This window comes from Medicago sativa, chromosome 6 (assembly GCF_051527215.1).
Source record: "Medicago sativa cultivar Bolivia chromosome 6, Bolivia_mono, whole genome shotgun sequence".
NCBI classification, from domain to species: domain Eukaryota; kingdom Viridiplantae; phylum Streptophyta; class Magnoliopsida; order Fabales; family Fabaceae; genus Medicago; species Medicago sativa.
In genome coordinates this window covers 96,595,028-96,620,456 of record NC_140754.1, presented here as the reverse complement: position 1 = coordinate 96,620,456, position 25,429 = coordinate 96,595,028, and the positions used below count along the sequence as shown (strand labels likewise).

The following is a 25,429-nucleotide window of genomic DNA, read 5'->3' as shown; positions in this document are numbered from 1 at the left end:
CTTCCAATGCCTTCAAATCTTCACCAAAATGACCGTTGCAAAGTTCCACTAGTCTTCTGCAGTGTTTTCGAATTCAATAGACAGCTTTTGAAGTGTTGATCCTTGAATCTTCAGCTTGTGGTGATAATTAGCTTCTGATGAGCTTCAGCTTCTGATGAAGTCGCTTCTGAACTATCCACTTCTGATGAACTTCAGCTTCTGATGACTTTCAGCTTCTGATGACGTCATCCATCTTCAGGACCACTTTTGTCTTTAGGAGCACATTGTCTTCAGGAGCACTTGGTCTTCACGAGCACTTCTCTTCAGTCGCTTTAAAGCTTTCTTTTCTTGATTCCTTAGCTCTCTTTTTGTTCTTCAGAACCTTTATATGATGTACATTTTTAACTATGGTCCTGTACACTTGAACAAAAATTAGCTAGTCCAATTTACAATTTTTAATACCTTGTTATCATCAAAACTCTTTAAGGTTCATTATTAAACACATTTTGTTCCAACAGGTAGTTCATAAAGATCCCTTTGTACTTTCAATTAATTTACTTAAAAAGTCATAATACTACCCATCATATAAGTTTTTTTTTCTAATGTTCTTATACTTTTTTTTTATATTTAGTTCAGAGTTCTCTTATGTGATTTTGTCTTTGCTCTCTCTCTTACTCTATCATCTATGAAAACCCATTTTTGTTTTAAGTTCTTAAGCATCATTATGTTTCCTATGTTAAGGTTGACAACAAATATATTATAGGCATGATATTAAAGTATGGAATAAATATACTCCTATAAGATAGCTTAATTAACATTTGCATCCCATGGGATGGCCTTTTCTCCTTGATTGTGCATGTAACACAAAGACGTTATGTTAGTGATGATGAATAACGAGCCAAAAAAGCCAAAACAAAATGACATAGATGTTTATGTACGTCCATTTGGAAAATGATATTGATGAGTATTCCAATCAAAAAAAATTAGCTTTGAAAAATGTAATTTTGCATCATCAATTCCTTCCAGCATACGAGAACTTATTTAGGTAAGTGTTAAGGGACATAAAAGTGTGTCACATTTGTGAAGAAGACTTGTATTAACAACAACTAAAATATGGAAGAAAATTTCTCTGTCTTAGGCATAAAAGTTTTCGCAGATGCGATATCTGATATCATAGGTTGACAAGACGTACAAAGAATTGTTTGAACGTTCATTTTAACTTTCTTACCATGTGTATAAGATTTATGTTAGGTCTACAAGGTAAAAGGGTATAACAAATATTTACCCCAAACCTGTCATAAGTTGTGAAAGCAAGAAAAAAAATAAGAGAGTTAAAGTCTCTTGACCGTCACGTCTTGATGTAGTAACTACTACATCTGTCTGGCTATTCGTGGAATTTCACCTAAAAACATTCAACATGACGTTAATAGACTATGCTTATTCTTCAATTCTATTTGTAGCAAAGTCATTGATCCTCAAAAGTCGGATGAGTTGTAATATGAGGTTGTTAGTATCATGTGTCAATTGGAGCTGTATTTACTCTTTGATTTTTTGATACCATTGTTCACTTAATTATTCATCTAGTAAAGAAGATTAGAGTGTGCGGTCCTGCTTATTTAAGGTGGATGTATCCAGTTGAGCAATATATGAAAACCTTGAAAGAGTGTTCAGAGAATCCACATTATCCTTTATCGTCTAGGGGGCTTCTATGGTGCAGTTAGAAAACTGACTTTTTTGAAAAAAGTTATTTTGTTTAGTCAATAGTATAATTGTCGATGTCATGTCAGCTAGTGTCCTGCTGGTGGACCACTATAAAACTAAATTTTACCTTATTACATACCAGTCCTCTTACAAAATATTAAGAAGAATTTCAATCTTAGTGCATAAATGGAAATCCATGTTTAATTTTTATTTAATCAAGGATACAATTGCAATAAGTAAAGATATAATGACATACCTTATGGGCAAATGTGCAATACACCATATAATCTGACGTGACATTGATTAAATACACAAATGCTCAATGATTGACCATTTAACTTCACCAAAAAGTCATTCTCATGACTTCGCTATAGAATTTTCCAATCGGTCTATTGTTGAAAGGTGTACATCAGATAAGATAAGAAACTATTGAGTTTTGTTCAAACTACATGTCAGGAGTAAATGATTTATGGCTGCACATTTCTTGTCATGATAGAGGATGTGAAGGTATGGATACTAAAGGTAAAGTCATTATAAGCAATGATGGGGGTGCTTCAAGAACACTTGTGCGTGTCTATATATCAAGCAACAATCCTGATGTTGAAAAATCAATCCAGATGTCTAGTCTTACATTTATGCTTGCAAAAACATTTTTGAAACAAAAGAACCCTCGAGTGAAAGATATATGGTTACCAAAAGAATCCCGATGTGTGGATCAATTTTAACAATGAGTTATGATGGTACAATATTTTAGGTATGTATGATTATGAATGTGTTCTTTCTTGTAATTATGTGCTAGTAAATATGTAGAAGAAGGTTATCTACTTGATTGTCATGTGTACTACACTGTTGAATAAGTTAAGAAAGTGGTTATCGATGTATTTTATGTGAACGTTTTAATTGTGTGAATGGAGTAAATGATTACTATGAAGTTATGTTGAAATGTATGCTATATGATATCTATAGGTATACTCTTAAGTATGAAAATTGTAGTAAGTGAGAATATTAGGATTTATTCTTGTAAGGTGAACTCTTCATCTATATACGACAGACACTACAACATTTTGACTCTACCGCAACATCTATATTCTTGTAGTAAATTAGAAGCAATTGGTTACAGAAATTCGAGACTTATTATATCAATGTATACTGCATAGTTAAACACTCATAAAAAAAGAAAATGAACACAATAACCAATACATATCAATGCAAACAAGGATATTACAAATTAATATTAGGAACACATACAAGCATTCAAGAATCAATATATTGACCATCATCATACTAAGATATGATATATATGGAAAAATTAACTATAAATATTAATGTTCTTATAAAATTCTTGCATGAAGTATAGCATGAAATCATTCATCACAATTATCTAAAATTTCTCAAATTATGCAATTTTAACAGTTTTTTTTTTTAAATAGAAAGGAAAAGACACGTGCAAGAAAATTATTGAAATACTTAAAATTAAAAGTAGACTTACAAAACCATCATACATTCAAATTGCTTATTTAGCTTCTTCAACATCTTTCATTATAACAATTGTGAATCCATTGCTCTTGTTTATGACTGGATCATAATCAACCTATGTAATTCAATCAAACAAACACAAAAATAAAAACAATGAAAAAGAACATGATATCATGATCATATGAATTAGATTAATTAGTGCAAAGATAATGAGAAGAAGAAAATTTATAGGAATATAGCCTCCAAGATAATATGATTGATAAGCGAAGATCAGGATACTATTTACGAAGTTAACCTATCTCAAATCTTTTCCAACGAGATTACCATTTAGAAAATCTAGTCTATATAACATTAAAGTGTTTAGTTTAAGTCATTCAGTTACTCACACTTAGTGACTTAAACAAGGCGATTAAGGTTAAAAGTATATAAGTTATTTGTTTTTGAGATTTAATGATTAACATTTTGAAATATTTTTGTACCAAAAAAAAAAAAACATTTTGAAATATTTTCTGTTTAGTACTCTAGTATGACTAGAAACTTTAAATTATTTATTAAATTTTATGTTACTGAGTTTTTACTTACTATGTTTTTTTGTTGTTGTTACGTTTTCAGATATAGAAATGCAAATTTGAGGATTGAGGGGTATACGTAGCTGGTCAACCGTCAATGGTTCGGTCAGAGCCGGATCACGTCTAGAGTTTTAGGACTTTGATGTCATATGTTATTGTACAATTTTTTTTTTTTATATAAGTTGTGAACTTTTCGTTAAAGTCTTTTAAAGTGATTCAAAACTCATATTGAAAAAATATTCCATTCAAATTTTTAATCTAAATTTAGGTGTTACAATTCTTTCTTGTGAGCCGCCGCCCCTGTTTTGCAACTCCAGTTTCTTCTCCTTCATCCACCAAAAAGATTACACATTCATTTTTTTGTTTTTTTTAATGGCAATATAGATATAGATAGATAGAAAAACCGCATGAGTTATAACAATATACAAAAGGGGAGCCAACAAACAACTCTCCACCAAACCTCCACAAAAGGAACAACACAAAACCCCACAGGCGGGGCCAGGGCGAACCCAAAGAGAGGAAGCCCCCAAAAAGAACAAAAGCACCAAAAGAAACAAGAATGCACCAAAAGCCGATAGCCAACCAAAGCAGCAAGCCCAACAAACACCTGCAAGCACAAAGAACAACAAGAAAAACCCCAAGGCCACACCAGAAAGGAAAGGGAGATACAACCCCACCAAACCCAACAGGAAGCCCCAAGCAAACAACCACCACAAAACCCTACCGACTCAAACACAGGACGGGTTGCACCTCCCACTCATAGAGAGAGTAGGGACTGGCAGAGCACTTAGCCTGGAACCACTTCCAAGCTAAGAGTTTAACTCTATCCACCACTGGCTCCTCACGGAGTAAACCACCAGCAAAAATTAGGTCGTTCCGGGACGCCCAAATGGTCCAAATAACAGCATGTCAAACAAGAAGCAAACCTAACTTAACTTTCCTCCCCCTCCTAACCCCGTAAAGCCTGAAACTGCTGGGGGAGCCCCAGAGACATCACTAACTCCCAACCCAACCACCTAGAAACCTGGTACCAAACCGGGAAGAAACAAGGACAGGAAAGAAACAGGTGCACCGCAGACTCAGACGGACTATCGAAGAAGACACACCCCACCCCACCGATAGGAAGCGGCACACCGCGCCTAATGAGATTGCTATGCGACGGGATCCTATCTAGGAGAAGTTGCCACGAGAAAACAATCACTTTAGACGGAGCCCAAGATTTCCACACCGAGGAGACCCCTTGCAAAACCACACCCCCCAAGGCGAATCAAACCACGTCAAAATGTAGCAATAAGTCCAAACGGGTATTAGAGACGTACAACTACAAAAGAAATGATCTAATAGAAATTGAAGCAAATCCACACACACATCAGATGCACTGTCCATCGAACCTGAGTAGGGCGCGAAATTAGATATCAAAGAATAGTGTTTTGTGAGCTTTGTGTTCTTAAGTAACAAAATAATGAACAGACGGCCAACACACCGAATGATTCATGTACCAAAAAAAAAGTGATTTGATGTTGGATACAGGGAGTTTCTGACTCAATCAAAAAGGTTTAGACCTCTAAATGATTGTTCCGATCTCATTTGAATATTCTTACGTGCTCACATATGTCTTTCATTTTTTTTAATCAGCAAAATATATTAGAGCACATGTCAATTGTCAATATATATTTTTTATTTTTTTGCATTTAAAGAGAAATAACACTCGTACATGTTTATTGTAGAGAAAGAAATTATAGAATCAAATAATGAATGGTCAAGGATATTACAGAAAAAACACATAATTTTATCAAAAATAACAAAATTTATTTAATTCTTTGATATGTGTAAATTCCTCGAAAGCGACAAGTATTGTGAACGGAGGATTATCTTTCACTATGTATTTATGATGTGATTTCTCTATCTTTCACATACACATTTTTTTTATATATGTGAAATGATTAACGTTTCACTCATTTTGAGACAACGAGAATAATACTTCAATTTAACTTGAGAGCAATGCATGTCTAAATTTTTTTATTGTGATTATTTTTTATTGGGAATTAATTTATTAATTATTTTTTTATTGTGATTATTGATAAATCATAAGTCCACTTATATATATTTTGAATGACAAATATATATTATATAAATAAAAGAGAGAAATCTCATGCAAGAGTATAATCATATATAGAAATTAGAGCATAAAAAGTACTCAAGTCAAGTGATAATAAAACCAAATAATTTCTCCTATAGAAAAACAAGAGCGAAAATTAAAACACCATCAGAAAACTATCTAAACTTACATCATGAACACGCAACCATAGCCGAACAAAAGGAAGACTGGGAACATAATCCCTCCCCCCAATCAACAAACCCAAAGACAAATCTACACAAGTCACTATCAAAGCCAATACAGAATGGGTTCATGATCTCACACGTAAAAGTCAACTTATATAGTCAGTAGTGATTATTAAGGTAATTAATTAGAATTAGTCAAATCTTAAGTCAACTTTGAATTGGTGTAATGTCTTAAAAAAAACTCTTAATTGGTGTAAACTAGTTTTTTTTAGAGGTTGTGGGTACTAGTTTTACCGATGAATATGCAATATTAAAAGTGTGCTTATATGATTTATAGAGTGGTTAATAGTGATATTTTTTTTTGGAAAGAAGTAGTTAATAGTGTTATTAGTGTATTCTTCTATTACATTTTTTTTTGTTGTTGAAAGAAGTTATACATGAAAAACAATTGAGATTTGAGGCTTCAACGTGACAGTAAGAACTAAGCGAAGGGTCACAACGATGATGCTGAATATTTACCAAAACAAAATGTGAATTATATATGAAATTAAAAAGAGATGAAATAAAATGCAAATTATTTTATTACATATTCAAGGATGAAAGCAAACATAATGTAACCAAAAAACATAGACTTCAACCCTCATTACACTTCGGTACAATCTATAGACTTAAAAGACACAGTTTTTTGTTGAAGGTCATAACCAACCAAGAAATTTTGTTGAGCTAAGCTTCCGAAGATGGCACCACCGTTAGACGGAGCAAAAGCAAAGCAAAGAACATCTCTAGCAACTTCGATAAACGTATTAGTAGCATACAGCAAAATATCTGCACCTTTAAAATGTGCGGTCACATAAGGAAAATCATATTCTTCATCTGACGACGAATTATAACATAGACTGAATTGTTGATTAGGATCATCAACACGTTCTAGTGTCACCAAATCTACCATTGCTGAATTCAATTTAGTATAAACATCAGGTGGTACAAATGTCACAATTGTACTTGAATCAATTATGATGTTACCTTCTTCAACACCTTTTGAGGACCCTGGAAATTCTACTCTTTTGTCTCCAACACTAAATGCTTCTATTGTCAAATAGTAGAAAAATGAAGGGTCTTTTTTAACTATAGGAGTTGACAATACATTGTGACCAGAAACGATTGCGGCATCTCCAAAATTGAGTTTACTCGACCCCATTGACATATTTTTTAATATAATTGACATTCGCACCAAACAATAAGAGAATTTACCACCAATTGACGGTCCCAATTGTGTTATTAGAGATGTGGGTCCACCTCCAAGGCCAACTACACCAGAGCTTACGCGTTTAAACGACCCTGTATTGTTAGTTCCACATCCTATAACAGTTTTAGGAAATGAAATAGGACGGCCATTGGTAGATTCTAATGTAAGAGTCTCAACACTAAGATCTCCTTGTGAATGTGATTGATTGCCATAATTAATAGAATATTCACAATTTTTTTTGTCATTGCAAGAGATATCTTTCACAGATTGACATAGTTTAGACGAACAAGAAATGTTTTTGTAACTTGATGACTTTGATGGATTAAACTTAGGAGGGGTTTGGTTGTAACATTGTTCACAAGGCTCGCATTGTAGCCATACAATGTCACTACCTGTATCGACAATACCATATGACTTAATTGGTGGGGTACCAACTGAATAGCTCATGATATAATCACCCTCGTAGGAGATTACAGTTGATTCAGGTGTGCTTGCGAGAGAATTCTTGTAGAAGTGACCGACACGATTGATGGAACGACGTACTGCATTGACAACATGTTGGTATTTATTTTGTGTAGGCTTGTAAAATGGTGATTTTAACGAGTCACGGTGTATAAGTTCAACACTAAAACCATTCCTTACAACTTGAGAAAAAGAAATACTAAAACAAAAGGAAAAGAAAAAAAGGGTAAGAAAGGAAAGTGTGTTCATTGTTGTTGCCACAGAGAAATCTGGAGAGGTTTGACGATGTGAGATTTGTTACAACTTTTAAGCCTTTTTATATGGACTTTGTGACTGTAAGAACGACTAGTAGATAGACGCTTGAAAATTTGTGATTAATGCTACTACATTTAATGGTAATTAATTTTCAAATGGAATTTGGTAATGGTGGGGTAATTAATTTCCATTTGATGCAATTGCATTTAATGGTAATTAATTTAACTTTTGGAATTCAACGACAAATTTTTGACAATAACAGAAAAGGCAATAATATTTTTGATAATATTAATATTATATTCACAACAAAACGAAAAAATCCTTAAAAAAAACAAAACGAAACGAAAAAAAAAGGTAAGTGATGAAACTTTTCGAATAAACTTAACTACGAAATTGTGAATATGCTACTACCATAAACAGAATATGTTAAACAAAAACTATTCTTTAAATAAATGTTAAACAAATACTAATAATAGTTGTATAATAATTTTTTTTATGACGGTGCATATTACTATTTTTATAGCACAAATATCATTTTCACTTTGACGGTGCATATTACTATTTTTATAGCACAAATATCATTTTCACTTTAGCTAAAATTTTCATTATATGAGTATAATTTTCATTATATGAGTATAATTTTGATATACTATTGTTGATGAAAAAAAAAAATAATGCAACGTCAACCAATCATAATTACATAAATTGAGTAAATCAACCAATCTCAATTAAAAAATGTTGATTTTTAATTGAGTAAATCACTAAATTGGTCCCTGTCTTTGTACCAAATTCTCAAATTGCTCTATGTCTCTATTAATAACTCAAAATGGTCCATTTCTTTTTCAAACTTTTTTCAAATTGTTCCTCGACTCTATTAGTTGTTTTGTATTTTAAATCATTAAGGTATCAAATAAAATCCAAAAGGCATTATATTATTAACCACTAAATAATATTCAAAAGACAATGAGACACTAACATTCAAAATACAAAACAACTAATAGAGTCAGAGACTAATTTGAGAAACGTTTGACAAATACAAGAACCATTTTGAGTTATTAATAGAGTCATAGACCAATTTAAAAATTTGGTACAAAGATAGGAATCAATTTGATGGTTTACTCATTTTAATTACAGAAGTGTAATTTATAAGTCAATAACTGATTTATTATAGTTACACTCCATAAATTTTCGGTTACACACACTTTAGACAAAAATACCCTTAATGGGTATTCTAGCGTATTGTTTTTCATCTAAGTGGTACAAGTATACGTCAATTAAATCCACACTTACGGAAATACTCCATCCGATCACTATTATAAGCAAAATTTTACTTTTTAGATACATTAAATAATTAATGTATCTATATTATAATAAAGACTAAATACATTAATGATTCAATATATCTAAAAAGTGAAATTTTGCTTGACCGGATGGAGTAAACGTTTATTTCACGTATGTATCACTTACTTTTTCACATATGTTTTCTCACTTCACGTACACCTATTCTTGCGTGAAATTGGTATTCAATTCATATTTCATATAAAGCAATGATATTTGAACAACCATTTAGTACAATCTATTTGACAACCATTTAGTACATATTTCATATCTAAGCTTAATTGCACTTTTCCACCTTATCTTTTGCTAATTGTGCGATTTTGCACCCTCACTTTTTTTTTAGCGATTTTGCACCCCATCATTTACCAATTGTGTTTTGTTCAAAATCATCATTAAAAGAGGGAAAAATGGGGAAAAAGATATGATGCAAAATCACTCAAAAAAGAAGAAGAGGGAGTGCAAAATCACACAATTGACAAAAAGATAGGGGCAAAAGTGCAACTAAACACAAGAAGGTCCATCTAACCAGAAATGGGGCAAAAAGATGGGGTGCAAAATCGCTAAAAAAAAGAGGGGTGCAAAATCACACAATTAGCAAAAGATAGGGGGGAAAGTGCAATTAAGCCTTGAATTTATTTTTAGGAACAAAGGTTTTCTCAGTATTATGATTTAATTTTAATATATTTTGGGTGTAACTGGATTTTTTTGGGGTGTAACTAGAAAACTCTAAATTCATACTTACTTCCTAAAAAAAAAAACACAGGTTTTCTCGATATTTAGGCGTCAACGTTGCAGATCTGGAGACATGAATATTTCAGTCACTTTAATTTTATCATATAATATTTTTGTAGGCTTGGAAGTTGTGAGTTTGTTCATAGATTCATCCTTTACATTTTTAGCGGTATCAGTATTGAATAATGTATTCTATCGATTTGAATGAATGAAATATCATTTTGTTTTTGTAAAAAAAAGATACATACTTATTTTTTTTTATAAATTTTAACGAGTGTCCTTGGAACACTCTTAAAGATCTTAAATAAGTTTTTATGAAAATATAGTTGACTTTTTAAAAGAATAATGTTTAAATTTAAAATCATTAAGGAGTATCTCTCGGAGATTTGTTAGCAGGACTTTTTTTTTATAAGTTAATTGCTTATTATCAAAATTTAATGATGCGTAGTTTTATTTTTATTTTTAAGGAATGATTATAGTAGTTTATTGTTGAGGGTATTTCTAACATGGGTCCGTGCCCTTAATATTTCAACAAATAACTATTTATAAAAAAAAAGTAATAAACAAGACCATATTTTCTTATTTTCCATGAAAACCGGTAAAGGTTATTGTCCCCTTTTTCTTATTTGATTTCTTCAATTTAATTGCAATTAACATTTGGTCTTCACAGTTTTTTTGCCAATCATAGACATTGATAAAATCAAGTGTACGTATTTTTCAAATGGAAAAAGAATTATTTAGGAAAAACCTTGCATTAAATTATATCATCAGAATAAAAGTTGGAAAGTAATATATTTTAATGTTTTTATAACAATAAAAAATAGCACAAGAAAAAAGCGCACCATACAAGTATGTTCCTTTTTTTACTCATATAAACAAACTATCTTTTCCGCTAAAAAAACATATTCGTTTTTTTTTAATAATTTTATTTAGGTGAGATTTTTTTTTGGTCATATCTAGGCATGGCAACAAAACCCAGACCCGTGGTTACCCACCCGAACCAAACCCAATTTGACGGATTTTCCCCGTTTTGACTGGGTTTGGGTATGAGTATGGGTTTTCCCCGATTTCAAAACACGGGTATGGGACGGGTAATGGGTCTATAGGTACCCACCCCGAACCCATACCCAAACCCGTCCCAAATGTAAAAAATTACTTTATGTTGATATGTCATGTTATTTTGTTTGATAATTGTGATGTTAATAAAAACTACCATTGATATTTAAAGGATCAACTAAATCATTCCATCTAACAATGTTAAAGTGAGTGTATTGTCGGATAATATATTACAACGTTGCTCTTGGGGATACAAAAAAAACTTCTATTTTTTATTAAAATTAATTATTCAATGCGGGGATGGGATTCAATTTCTCATCCCCGTTGGGTATGGGTAGGGTAACGGGTAAGTATTTGAGAATCGGGTATGGGGACGGGGAAGGTAAAACCCGTCCCCACCCCGCCCCATTGCCATGCCTAGTCATATCTCTCTTTATTTAGGTGAGTTGAGTCCAAAGAGAAAACCTCAAGAATCAAAAAGAGATTACAATGTATTATCCATCGAGGATGTCCTAACGCTGGTATTGAGAATCGTACTCACACTTTAATGGGGGCTGGAGTCAATTTATTATCAACTAAATCAACATATATCGACAATATAAGCACATTCTCAATCATACTACATATCTTTATATTTTTATCTTTATCTTTATAATAAACATTTGTCTTACATTACATATAAAGTACACATGACGGTCTCTCATTTCCTACCTCATTTCATGCTATGATATTTCATTTTTATAAAACAAAATATTCAAATAAATATTTAAAATTGTCCATGATGATTATGGTACCATTCTAAATTAAACGTTTTTATATCAGCATTTACACAAAAAATCAATTATGTCTATATTTGTTTTTTTTTTTTGGGTCAAGTTATGCCGATATATGTTAATTGTGGGTGATTACTAATTTGTTAAATAAATGTCTTTCAAGTGGTACTAACATGTTTTCCTAATTCAACTTTCAATTTATGGATTTCTCCCATTTAGTATCAAAAACATATATTCTTGCTCAATGAAGATTTGGTTCAATTGTCGTGAGTTTTGCTTTTACTACTAACGTGAAAACTTCTTGATGGCTGGTACGTAAGTATCTCGATTAGAGCTCAATAAATCTCAAAATCTATCCTAATTCAGATGAGCCCTTGGAGTCTGACTCACTAAACTTTCACTTATAAAAAATAAATAAATTAAAAAGAACAAGTTTTCTTTGTGAGAAAAACATCCGCAATGCAAAATATATTCTTTTATTTATTTTCAAATGTATTTGGTAGTTTTGAATATGTCCACCAACAAGCATATTTTTCTTTTGGTGAATTTTAATGGAATGCTTACTAACAAGTATATATACATCATCGTTCATAAAAAAATAAATAATACACATCATCGTAAATATAGATATTTTCTTCAATTTGATGTAAATATGATTTATTTTCAATTTAAATGACTGAATAAGTATACCACTTCTTTTTACGATCTCACCCCTTAATTAAGGGAATGTTTAATATGACGTTTCTTTTTACCATTTCTTTTTTACTTAATTAAAAAAATAGCACATCATTTAAAATGTTAAATAAATTGTAACAAAAAAAAATGTTAAATAAATATGTAATTTATCAGCTCAAGTAACACATCAATATTTTTCCATGGTTACTTTCCAGCAAATACCAAAAGTCTTCTCATGGATAATCACATTAGGCTAAGAGTAACCACAAAGATGAAAATTGACACCACATCTCGGTCCTAATCTTTAACGCACTAGGTATATAAGTCATCTCATTTATATACTCTTGCATCCAATATGAAGTTTTAACTCATATATGACATATTAACATATCTCCTTTACATGTGAGACTTTGTACATTTGTAATCTGGTAACATAACCAAATAAGATTAGAGAAAACATAACATGCTATAAAAGTGGGTTGGTGGTGATTTAATGGATGAATGTTTTTATTCTTTTCATTCATGAGAAGAGAGAAAGTAAATTAGAAAAAGATAGAAGACAAAAAAGCAATTCAAACATGAGAGAGATGATAAGAAAAAAAAGAAAAGTTTGTGCTTTGTCTATGAGAGTATATAGAATAGAGTGAATTCCTGTTGATTTATGAGTTTGTTGAAGGAGTTCGAAATTTTTTAGTATATATTTTACCAAAAAATTAAACTAAATAAATAATGTCACATTGTTTTAATAATAAATACAACAACCCTTTATTTTGTCAAATTAGCAAAACACATGCAATTTTTTATTGTCAAATCCAACCAAAGATCAAAAGTGAATGAATTTGAAATAATAGAGGTTAAATAAAAGATATAGCATGAAAGTGAATAACAACCAATAACTAAAATTTAAGATAAAAAATTAACAAATGTCATCCAATACCTAACAAAGTAGTTTATCATAATTTTGGGATAATGTTCAGACTTTCAGATGAGCCTACATTGAGTTAGATCACCATATTAGGTCAAAAGCAACCATATAAGTGAGATTGCCACACGACATCTTCACAAAAAATCTTAAGTCATTAAGTCTAGGTGTTTCCTTCACAAAAAAAAAGTCTATGTGTCATCTCATTTATATGTTGTTCAAAATCTACTATTTTATCCAATGTAGAACGTCAACTCACACTTGATACATTAACATATGTTAATCAAGTGTGTGACTATCCACACTTGATAGTGATTTCATGCTGACAAATTTATGTTTATTTATTTCATGATAATAGAGAAAGGAAATTAAAAGGAAAAAAAATAGAATACGAAAAAAGAATTTGAACATGATAAAAATGATTAGGGAAAAAAATATATGTAGCATGCTTTATCCGAAAAATTATTGGGAATAAACTGAGTTGCTGGTAATTATATGGGTTTGTTGAAGGGGTTGAAGATTTTTGTGTAATTATTTTACCAAAAAATTAGACTTAATTAACAAAGCGTCACATCATTTTCAAATGTCTAATAAGCATGTGCTTTGTCAACTAACATAACACATCTACATTTTTCCATTGTAACATCCCACTAAAGACCAAATGTAAAGTAATTTTAAATGATAAATGTTGAATAAAAAATGGCATGAGAGCGAATGACATCCAAAAACTATATTTAAGTTAAAAAATAAATAAACAAATGACATCTAAACACCAACAAAATAGTTCATCTTAATGTCGGGACGACACAGGGAGCCTATATTGTGTTTGATCCTCATATTATGCAAAGAACAATCACACAATGGAGATTGACACCGCATATCGACTTAAAATATCTAATAAGCTTATGAGCATGTATTTTTTTCCACTCAGCATAACACTTCTACATTTTTCAATTCTTAGATCCCACCAAAGACTAAAAGTAAAATGGTTTGAAATAATAGATATTGAATAAAAAAAACAGCATCAAAGCAAATGACATCCCTAAGCTATAAATTTTAAGATGAAAAAATTTAATAAATGATATCCAAAACTAACTAAATAGTTCATCATAATATTGTGTCTTCTGAGGGAGCCTATTTTTTTTTTATATAATTAGTTTAAGCTAAGATCAACCACAAAAGTAAGATTCACACCACATCTTCATCTAAAATCTTAAGACATTATGTACATAAGTTATCTCACTTATATTTTTCTCACCATCGACCATTGAATTCAATGTGAAACTTTAACTCACATATGACACATTAACATCTCTCTTAAATGTGAGACTTTTTGCATGTGTAATATGGTGACATCCAAATTATAAGGACAAACTGAGACCTAACATGAAAAAGAAATTTTTTACATGAGATAGATGGTAAGGAAAACAAGTAAGGGGTGTGAGCTTTAACCTTTAAAGTATAGCAAATGGATTGAGTTGCTTGCAATTTTGTAGGTATGTTGAAGGATTAGGAGATTTTGGGGTAATTACTTTACGAAAAAATAGACTCAATTAAAAAAAGTCACATCATTTTAAAATTTCTAATAGGTATATATTTTTGTAAACTCAAAATAATACATTTATCTTTTTTCATTATCAGAATTCACAAAAGAGCAAAGTCAAAGAATTTGAAATAAGGAATGCTGAATAAAAAAACAATGAACTTGAATGAAATTCAATAACTAAAATTTAAGATAAAAAAGTTAAACAAATGACATATAGAAACTAACAAAACAGTTCATCATGATTTTGGGACTTCTAGGGGATTATGCATAGAGTTTGATCACCATCTTAGATTAAGAGAAACCTCACAAGTGAGATTGATATCATATCTTCGTTCAAAACCTTTAGGCATCAGGAGTCATCTCACTTATATGATGTTCAAAATCTATTATTCCATCCAATACAGAACTTTAATACACACTTGATAAATTATCATTCAACTATCCACCTCCGTAATTACATGACGTATTTAAATATGGTCAATTGAAATCACAAAATGTTCAAAAAGTTTGGTTGGTGGTGGTTTCATGGAGAGGGGTTTATGTTTCTTTCTTCCATGAGAAAAAATAAAGAAAATTAAAAGCAAAAAAAAAAAATCAAAAAAGGAATTAAAACACAAGGGAAGATAGGCGTAAGAAAAAAAGTATTGTGCATTTTTTTTTTTGTGAGAGTATAAAGAATAGTGTGAGTTGCTGGTTATTTTATGGGTTGGTCGAAGGAGTCCAAGATTTTTGGGTAATTATTTTACCAAAAAATTTGATTCAATTAAACAAACATCACATGATTTTTTTTAAGGAAAACGTTACATGATTTTAAATTGTCTAATAAATATATATTTTTGTCAACTCAACATAACACATCGACAATTTACCATTTTCACCTGCCACAAAAGTCCAAAAGTGAATAAATTGAAATAATAGACGTTGAATGAAAAAAAAAACATATGGAAGAGAATGTCATATAAAAACTAAACTTTAAGATGAAAATAAACAAATGACATCCAAAAACTAAAAAACCGGTTGATAACAATATTGTGATTTTCGCATAATCCTACATTGAGTTTGATCATCTCAACATACAAAGATAATCCACACACGTGAGTTTGACACCACATCTTAACCTAAACCTTAAGAAATTATGTATATGGATCATATCACTTATATGTTGCTCAACATCTACTCTCACATCCAATGTGTAACTTTAGCTCACAGTCAACACATCAACATATCTCACTTAAGTATAAGACTCTCCGCAGCCGACATTTGTCACTGGGATTCACCCATGCTTCATTTGCAAAGTCGAACCGAGTTATAATATCATCATTGGACCTTATGGAAAGAGCCAGCAATGGTGTTAATCTACTCTTTAGACATAGAGCAACCACATAAATGAGAATAATACATCTTCATCCAATGTTTTAATTACGACGAAATTCTAGCCCGTGCTTGGCACGGGTGTCTGTACTAGTACAAATATAATTAGTATCATATAAGATATAAAATGTTGAATTCGTCTCGATGAATATTTTCAAAATACGCCATATACAAATATACTCCTTTTGTCCCATAATAATCGAGTCATTTGCAAAAAATTGACTCATTTCACTTTTCATACAATAATAATTTTTTTTCTTCTAATTATAGCTCTAATTAATACTAATTTCATCACTCGTTCAAAAAAAAAATACTAATTTCATCATTCCCAATTCAATATATTTTATTTTGTATTTATAATAAGAAGGAATACACCAATTCTTAACAAGACACCAGGCACGGATGAACGTTGTGCATATTGGGGTCACTTGACCCCACTTTGTGGTTTTTATTTCAACCAATAATAGCATAATTTGATATCTTGACCCCACTTTAAATTATATGTTGACCTCACATAACCAAAGAAATACATTAAAGGTAAAACAATGTCATATATGTAAATTAATTTTAAATTACATTTGTTAAAAGAGTAGTATTACTCTCATACTTTCTACTTCATTTATAAAAAGTGGATTAGAGTTATCACCGTTTACTATTATGGATTGAGAACAAAACATTTCCATTTAAGCGTTTTTTAAAACAATTGGCATTTCAGTTTTAACTTTTAAAAAATGATTGATTTTTCGTTAAAACAAAAAGAAAATGCTCTTAAAAGGATAAAAAGAAAATTAAGGTAGCCCGTGGATTTATTTTTAGATTGAATTTACGAATCCAAGTTTAAAATTGAATTTATTTTTGAATTGCTTTTGATGAAATATACTAGAAATTACTAGAAAACATAGATGTTCGTTCTTTTGAATACTTTTTTAATTCAGATGAAAGGACTGATCTCTCAAGAAAGTTTCTGGATATTATAAAACTTCTTTTATCCAACGTTGTATTTACTTTTGAAGTTAGCATTACTAAAAAATAGCACAAGAAGTACTCAAACATTACTACTATATGTGACGACTGCAATTGTCAAAAGTAGTTTCTTTGTTAATGATAATATTGTCATTATTTTATTGGTTATAAATTTGTATATTTTTGCATAAGTATTTATGATAAACAAGTTTGACCCCACTTATTGAAATTCCTGGATCCGTCACTGCAAGACACTCAAAATTCCCTCAAAAAAAAAAAAAAACAAGACACTCAAAATTATTTTTATCTCTCTCTTTCACTTATACATTTTTCTTAACATGTGTGGAATGAACAAAAAACTCAGTTAAAATGGGACAGAGGCAGTAATTAGTATCATATAAGATGTTCATTCGTTTCGATTAATATTTTCAAAATAATCCCTCCCTTTCAAATTGTATTTGTTTTGGGATAAAAAATTATACCAAATATAAATCGTTTTGCAATATAATATAAAATTGTTCATGTTATTCCTAATTTGCCCTTGCCTATTCCCTTTTTCCTACACTTTTTATTTGGTCAATTCATTGTACCAACACAAAATCTATAATTCATTGTTCCCAAATAGTTCACGGTTCCCATATATTCAATTGTTCCAACACAAAAATTGTGATTTCTTTTAACTCACTCTCCACAAATATATTCACGGTTCCCATACATTCTGTGTGATTTAAATGATTCAGCACTGCTTTTCACTGCCTTGGACTAATTTGGGACGGTGGTAATTTTTGAACAAACTTACAACACACACTTGTAATTAACATACAACGGTAAAATACGTATAATGCAAAAATATCAAAGTGATTAGGATATTGACCTTGTCATTTTTTTTTATTCCTGTCTTTAAATTTACCCTTCGTCTCAAATTAAGTGAGTTAATTGCTTATTTAACACATATAAAAACAGATGTATAAATGAAGGAGAGAGAAAAATAATTTTAAATGTTTTTGTCAAATATTAGTGTACTCTTCATTGTCATAAATGTAAAGTTGAATATATTGAATTAAAACTATAAAAATAATATTAGTTAGAATTATAATTAAAAAAGGAAATTAATATTGTATTAAAAAAATAAGGTCGAATTTTTTATGATATTTTTGGACTTGTTTAGGACGTTAAAATAATATCTCCAACATAAAATTTAAATTTTTCGACAAGAGATGAATTAATAATGAGTTTTTAAAGTTCCATAAACTCAAAAAATCAAAACAACAGAAACCTCGATTTAAAAATTGAATTTTGAGATTTTTTTTTACACGAACCTCTACAAAAATACATATAAATGATTTAAAGAGGAAGTATCTTTTTAATATACACAACTATTAATTATATGGTGGTTTTAATCAAAAAATTACCATTTGATCTAAGGTGATCACGAGAACGACGTCCAACAAGTTTGTAAGTGGTTAAAACGCCGGGGTACCAACAAAAGACACTCAATGCTCAAATCAATATAAGAGCTAAAAGTTCAGAATTCTTAGATATTAGAAGATCATACCTTGAAGTATTATTGAAAACCTCTTTTATAGAGTTAATGTTACTATTCCTATGTGATCATGGACTAGTCGTTGGTCGACAATTACAGTAGATGGACTTCTTAACTGTCGACCGTGGATCACTCATGGAGGGCAAGAGGTGTTATAATCCATAGGGTATTTGATTCTTATGTCGTTGCAATTATTCTCCTGTTTAGGATAAGGGTGCAAATAACGTTTTTGAGCTTTAGTGGACTAAGCCCAAGTTGGACTCTGTATTGACGAGTAAGCCCAAGTTGTAATCTTAATATTGGTGGGGGATGTTAATTTTCTAGGGATTAATTTTAGCTATTGTGTATTGTTCTTTGCTTGTCGTCTTTTGGTGCGGTTGCTTCTCTTCATTCCTAACTTGCCAAGTTTGCCATGATTCAGTAGATGTACAAGTCAGGAGCAAATATTGTGCTTTACTGTTCTATTTGTTTGATTTGCAGAAATTATGTACTTTACTCCAATAGTGGGTAGTGTTCTACACATGGTGTAATTTATGGCTATTATAACTTCTTGAATGAACGAAATATTTCCTTTAACCAAAAAAAAAGATAGATCAGAACACTATTAGGTAACTGCTCTTTACCCAACACATTTTGCTCGTGCCCAAATAAAATACCAAAAATACCCCTGCGTTAGTTAACTAACGCATATGTTAAAATCTGCGCATCTTAACATGCGCTGCGTGTAACAGCCCGACTTTAGCTAGATTTATTTTATTATTTATTTATGTGTGTTGTGTGTGCTATTATGTGATTATTTGCATCTGTGTGTATTTTTGGTTGGGAATTGTAGAATTCGGTGTAGAAGGGTATTTTAGTCATTTTGGACTTAGGGGCATTTTGGTCATTTTGAGAGTAGGGGTAATTTTGTAATTTTGGTTGAGGATTATTATTTTGAGTGTTAGTAAGAATGTTATTTTACCAAGTTACTAGAGAGAGTGTAGTAATTATTTTATTTACCGGTAAGTGACCGTTAGTGTTGTAATTTACCATTAAGTGAGTAGTGACATTTTGGGTGTTAGAATAGAAATGGGTTAGGCCCATTAAGGTTGAGAGATAAGCCCAATTGAATAGAGCACATATATAAACTCTAGTTGTTGGTGAAAATTAGGTTTTCACAACATTTCACATTTCATTTCATTGGAGAAGAGAAGAGATAGAAGCTAGAGAGTAGAACAAGATCAAGGGCTAGAGCTAGAGGAGGGGATTCATCATCTAGGAGCTAAATTGAGGCTTGAATTAAAGATTCTTGGTGTTAGAGGTAAGGGGGCTAGTTTTTGATCATAATTTCATCATTTTTCATTTAAACCCATTTTTATGAAATTGATAAATTGAATCCATTTGCTCTGAATTCATGCATAATTGTTGCTGTTATGATTGAGAACATGATTTGTATGATAATTGCATGTTAGTATGTGAATTAACATGTTGAAATGTGCATTTGTGGGTATATTGTGTTCTTGAGCAATTTTGATGAAAAATGAGGTTGTGATGTTGAACTGTGCATGAATTTGTGTTCATTAGTTGTTGTTAGATGTGTTGTTGATGAATTGATGCATTGGGTATCATGAATTGGTGAATTATGATGAGATTTGTTGCTGTTGTTCAATTTGTGAAGTGGTGTTAAGTTGTTCATGTGAAGGACCAAAATGAAGTTTTGAAATATGATGTTGTTGACTGAATTTTTGATGTTGTTGGATGAATTGAACTTGGTAGAATTTCTGTTTTCATGTTGTGATTTTGTTAGTCGAATCGTTTGGGAGAAAACGGGATTTTCGTGTGAAAATTCGAGTGTTAACCGTTTTGAAAATGAGTGTGATGTGAGGTTTTGGAAAATGATTTTGGGATGGTTGAAACTTGAATTTTTCTGTACCTTATGATAGAGCTATGTGTTAGGAGAATGTAGGCGAAAACGGCATCGAAAACGGGTTAACGGTTTGGATTTTACGCGCGAAAACGTGAAAATTGGAAAATATGATGCTGTCTGTCAAACTATGAATGTGCCACGATGCGGGACCAACGTGCCACGATTCTGCCCAGAAATTTCAGTGTTTTTGACTCTGGAAAAATCGTGCCACGATGGGAGACCCACGTGCCACGATCCTGGCTGACAAGAAACCTTAAAAATTCATTTTTCTTCAATCTAATTGCTTCCAAACTTGTTCCAAAGTGTATGGGCTTTATCCTAACCATCTAGGGATGTTTTATGAAGGAATTAACTTTGTTTAAAGAGGTCTATTGAGTTCTTATGTTGCTTGGCATTGAAATGGACTAGTTAAGAGACGAACTTGGTGAATCCTATAATTCGTTGTGTTTGGCCGATGAAATGCTTATGTAACCTCTACTGCACATATATGTGACTTGTGAGAATACATGACATAGACAATTGAGCTTGTAGAATTGATTTTGGTTCATAACTTCTATTATTTTTAAATGGTGACTTTTGGAGACGAACTTAGTAGAAATGAATCTTGATGCACTAAAGTCTTATGAATCGTTTGTGAATAGGTCACATATGACTAAGTGGTTGTGCCTGAATGATTGTGGAAGGTTGAGAATGATGTTTATCATAATTTGTTGTGTTATTCCATTTTACTTGATTTATGTGATGTAAATGGAAATGAATTGTAAAAGGATGTTGATGAATGTTGATGAATGTTGATGAATGTTATGTGAGATGTGATTGTTGAATGTATGGGTATGATTCTTGATAATGCAATGTTGTTGAGTTGTTGAAATGTAAAAGGAGGTGTACTTTTACATTGTTTTGATAGTTGTTATGTTGGAGTTGTGCATTATCGAGTCATTGCTATATGTCCATGCATCATACCATGTTGTTGTTGTTGTTGTTGAAATGTAAAAGGAGGTGTACTTTTACATAGTTGTTGTAAGAGGAGGTGTACTCTTACATGTGAGAGGAGGTGTACTCTTACATAGATGTTCAGTTGGCATCTAATGACTGTTGTTGATTTGGTACCACATGCATATATGTGTCAAGTCTAGGCGCATTGCATATTGAAATATTATCTCGTTGTTGCATGTGAATGGTGATTGTTGATGATAAGTGTGTTAGATGAATACATACTTGTGACATTTGGAAATTAATGGTTGATGAGTTGTGACATGATTGAATATGTGACTTGACGAATTTGTGTATTGGTGAAATTTGGTGAATGTTGTGATTGTGTGGATGGGTGTATAGGTACATAGGTGGATTTTGTTGATGGTTGTGAATAGTTGATTTATGCTCTAATTGCATGTCTTATTTGTTTGTACTTATACACTTGGTGAATCTATTTGATGATAATTGATTGGATGATAATGATGAGGTGAGAATTGTATATGTATATACATAAGATGTGGTAATTTCTTTGATGATGATGATTGATTGCTTGCAAATTGAAATGATGAATTGTACTTGCTGAATTAAGCATGCTAAATGAGTAATGAGTTAAGTGATGTGATCATTGATTGATGTTGATAAATGATGAGCTTTTGTTGATGACTTGATTAGAGACTGAATATGCATGCTATGCTATGATAATAATGTGATAGCTTGAAATTTAAGTGATGGGGGATAATAATGATCATGTGATGCTAGTGTTCTAGGAGGAAGGGTTATGTATATGTGATACGTGTATGATACACTTGTTGATATGAACTTGGAATGATGATATGAAATGGTTTGAATGGCATGAGAATCATGAAGACTGTGAATACATGTATGATTTGTTGTTTTGTATTCTTGAATATGTCTTTCATTTCCAATGTTCATGATAAATGTTTTTCGTGGATTATGATTAATGTAATACTTACCCCCAGTGGTTTCGACCGCCTACCTGTCTGTATGGATGGGTAGACGTTGTGCAGGACTAGACGCTTGGTGAGTTTGCTTGTTGGATGTTTGGACGACGGGAGCTTTCTCCGTTGTCGTGTCAGTGTCGTAGTATCTAGGCTCTGATTAGGCTTAGTGTCTATTTGTGGTTTTGGATTCTGTTGCTATGTTGTTGCTATTGTCCACTTGTCGAACTTGGAATATTTTCATATGAGGATATATTTGACCATGGCATGTATATGTTGAAGTTTATGATTTGAATTCCGCTGTGACCGTTGAAATATTATATATATGCATGACATTAGTTGGTTTTACTTTGAGACGTAGCGTCTATTTCTTGAATATTTGTTATATTCGCGTGTTTTATCGCTTTAATAGAAATAGGGCGTTACACTGCGCAACTTAACTCACGCTGGAATCAACACTTTCCTGAGTTGACTAACGCTGGAATTAACACTTACATGAGTTAACTCACGCAGAGGTATTTTGAAAAGTTCAGTTGGGAGCGAGCAATATTGTTGGGTAAAGAGCAGAATTCACACTATTAATCTATTATGTTTTTTTTTACTATTATCATAATAAACATGATGATCACTATAGATTATTATATTCTCTCCGGTCCTATTTATAAGAGAAACTTGGGTCTGAAGGTGAGAAAAACACAAGAAAGGGGGTTGAATTTTGTTTTTTTTTTAAAAATTCTTCGTTTCTCTAAAAACTGAACACACTGATCAGATGTTAAGTGAAACAACTTCTGAAGTGATAATCAGAATCTGAACGCAGCGGAATAAAACAGAGAGAGAGAAGAAGAAAGACACAAAGCAATTATACTTGTTCCTTCCACAATCCGGAAGTAGTCCAGTCCCCCTTGCACTTCCAAGGAGATTTCACTAGAATGTAATATCTGATTACAATTGCTCAAGCACATTGCAAGAGACTTCCTTTGCTCAAGCACACTTTGCAAGAGTCTTCCTATGCTCAAGAACACAATCAAGAGACTTCCCTGCTCAAGCACAACTGCAAGAGACTTCTAACTAAACAAAATTACACAAAAAATTGTTTAAGGTTGAACACTTGATATACAATCAGAGGTGCTCACAATACAAATCAGATACAGACTCAATAACTTAAGAATTTCTAAGATGAAACTTTGAGACACAGAAATTCTAAGTGAATGCATAACAATTTCAGCAGAGGTTTGACACTTGTAAAAATGTTGTGAGTCTTTCGTTCAGCATTACTAAATCTCTAAGTCTTCACTCCTTTATATAGAGGTGTGAAAGAGACGTTGTGAAATTGCCAGCACATCAAAGAGTCGTTGTTGAAGTTTGATCTTTCACCAATGATCTTTTGCCTGATTTGGTTGTTGTCCTATGAAGAACAATTTTGAAATCCATTCCTTATCCAAAGGAACATCTTTGCAGGCGAAGCCGTATTATGGAGCTGTTTTCTTGTCTTGTAGCGTGGACACAAAAACAGAGTAGTGGAGAAGGTGGTTGTACAGTTCGTACAATAGTACAATGTCAACGCTTTCGTCCAAAATTGCAAGCACATGCCTTCAAACACCTTTGAAATGACCGTTGCAAAATTCCACTAATCATTTGCTGTCCTTTAATGAATTTCGATCCATGACACAACTCTTGAATCCTTGAATTTCTCAAATTCAGTTGATCTTCAACTTATGGTGAAATGGCTTCTGATGAGGCAGCTTCTGATAATGTAGCTTCTGATGATGACGTGACACTTCTGGACCTCTTGTCTTCAGGAGCACTAATCTTCAGGAGCACTTATTTCGTCAGGAGCGCTTTTAGTCTTCAGGAGCACTTTACTCACTTCAGGAGCAGCTTGACTTCAGGAGCGCTTTTTCTCTTCAGGAGCATATTGCGTTCAGGAGCGTCTAAGCTTCAATTTTGTTGATTCCTTTTGCTCTTTATTTGCTCATTCAGAACCAATTAATGATGTAAAAATATAGTTGTGGTCATGTACACTTGAACAAATATTAGCTAGTCCAATTTACAATTTTTAATACCTTGTTATCATCAAAACTCTTTAAGGTTCATTGTTAAACACATTTTGTTCCAACAGGGTCAACAAACATTTAGTTAAAAATTCATTCCAAATAACTTAGTGAATTGCTCGGATGGAGTACTAATTTATTAGATAAAGTACTCCACAACACACACGAGATCCATCCGAGCAATTTTATGTTTTTAATGAATTGCTTGATCATTACATTATTGAAAAAGTTATGGTTGGACAGGGACAATGGTTGGACAGATAAGAAATGATAATTTAAAAAATGGTTGCTGAAAAATTAATTTATACTTTATTAAGGTTATGCCAGATCTATGTACGAAATAATTTGGAATGGAAGAAACAGTATATTTTTTCTAACAAAGCCAATACAACGGTGCAGCTATTGGAAAAGGTTAAGATGTACTTCCTTCGGTGGTTGAAAGCTATAAATGTGTGCTTTCCTTTTGGTTATCATATGTGGTGGCAGCCTCCCCTTGTTTGTTTGGGGATTGAATGATGTTTTATTTTCATTTATAAACATTTGACTCCACGACTGTTTGATGTAACTTTCTTTTGCTTCTTTAGACACTCCTTGTGCTAGGGAGCAAAACTATTTTTTTGTTAATATATATCTCATTTTATCTTGTTC

The 25,429-nt window shown here is 31.7% G+C and overlaps 1 long non-coding RNA gene and 1 pseudogene across 1 annotated transcript; one reads left to right on the top strand and one right to left on the bottom strand.

Annotated features, from left to right (window-relative positions):
- Positions 1-6,566: 6,566 nt before the first annotated feature.
- On the bottom strand, positions 6,567-8,011 carry LOC146918615 (aspartic proteinase CDR1 pseudogene; annotated as a pseudogene).
- An 11,689-nt stretch (positions 8,012-19,700) lies between these two features.
- LOC146918614 (uncharacterized) lies at positions 19,701-23,078 on the top strand. Its single transcript, XR_015014350.1, has 2 exons — positions 19,701-20,190; positions 22,789-23,078. It is a non-coding gene; the product is annotated as an uncharacterized LOC146918614 (long non-coding RNA).
- Positions 23,079-25,429: the final 2,351 nt, after the last annotated feature.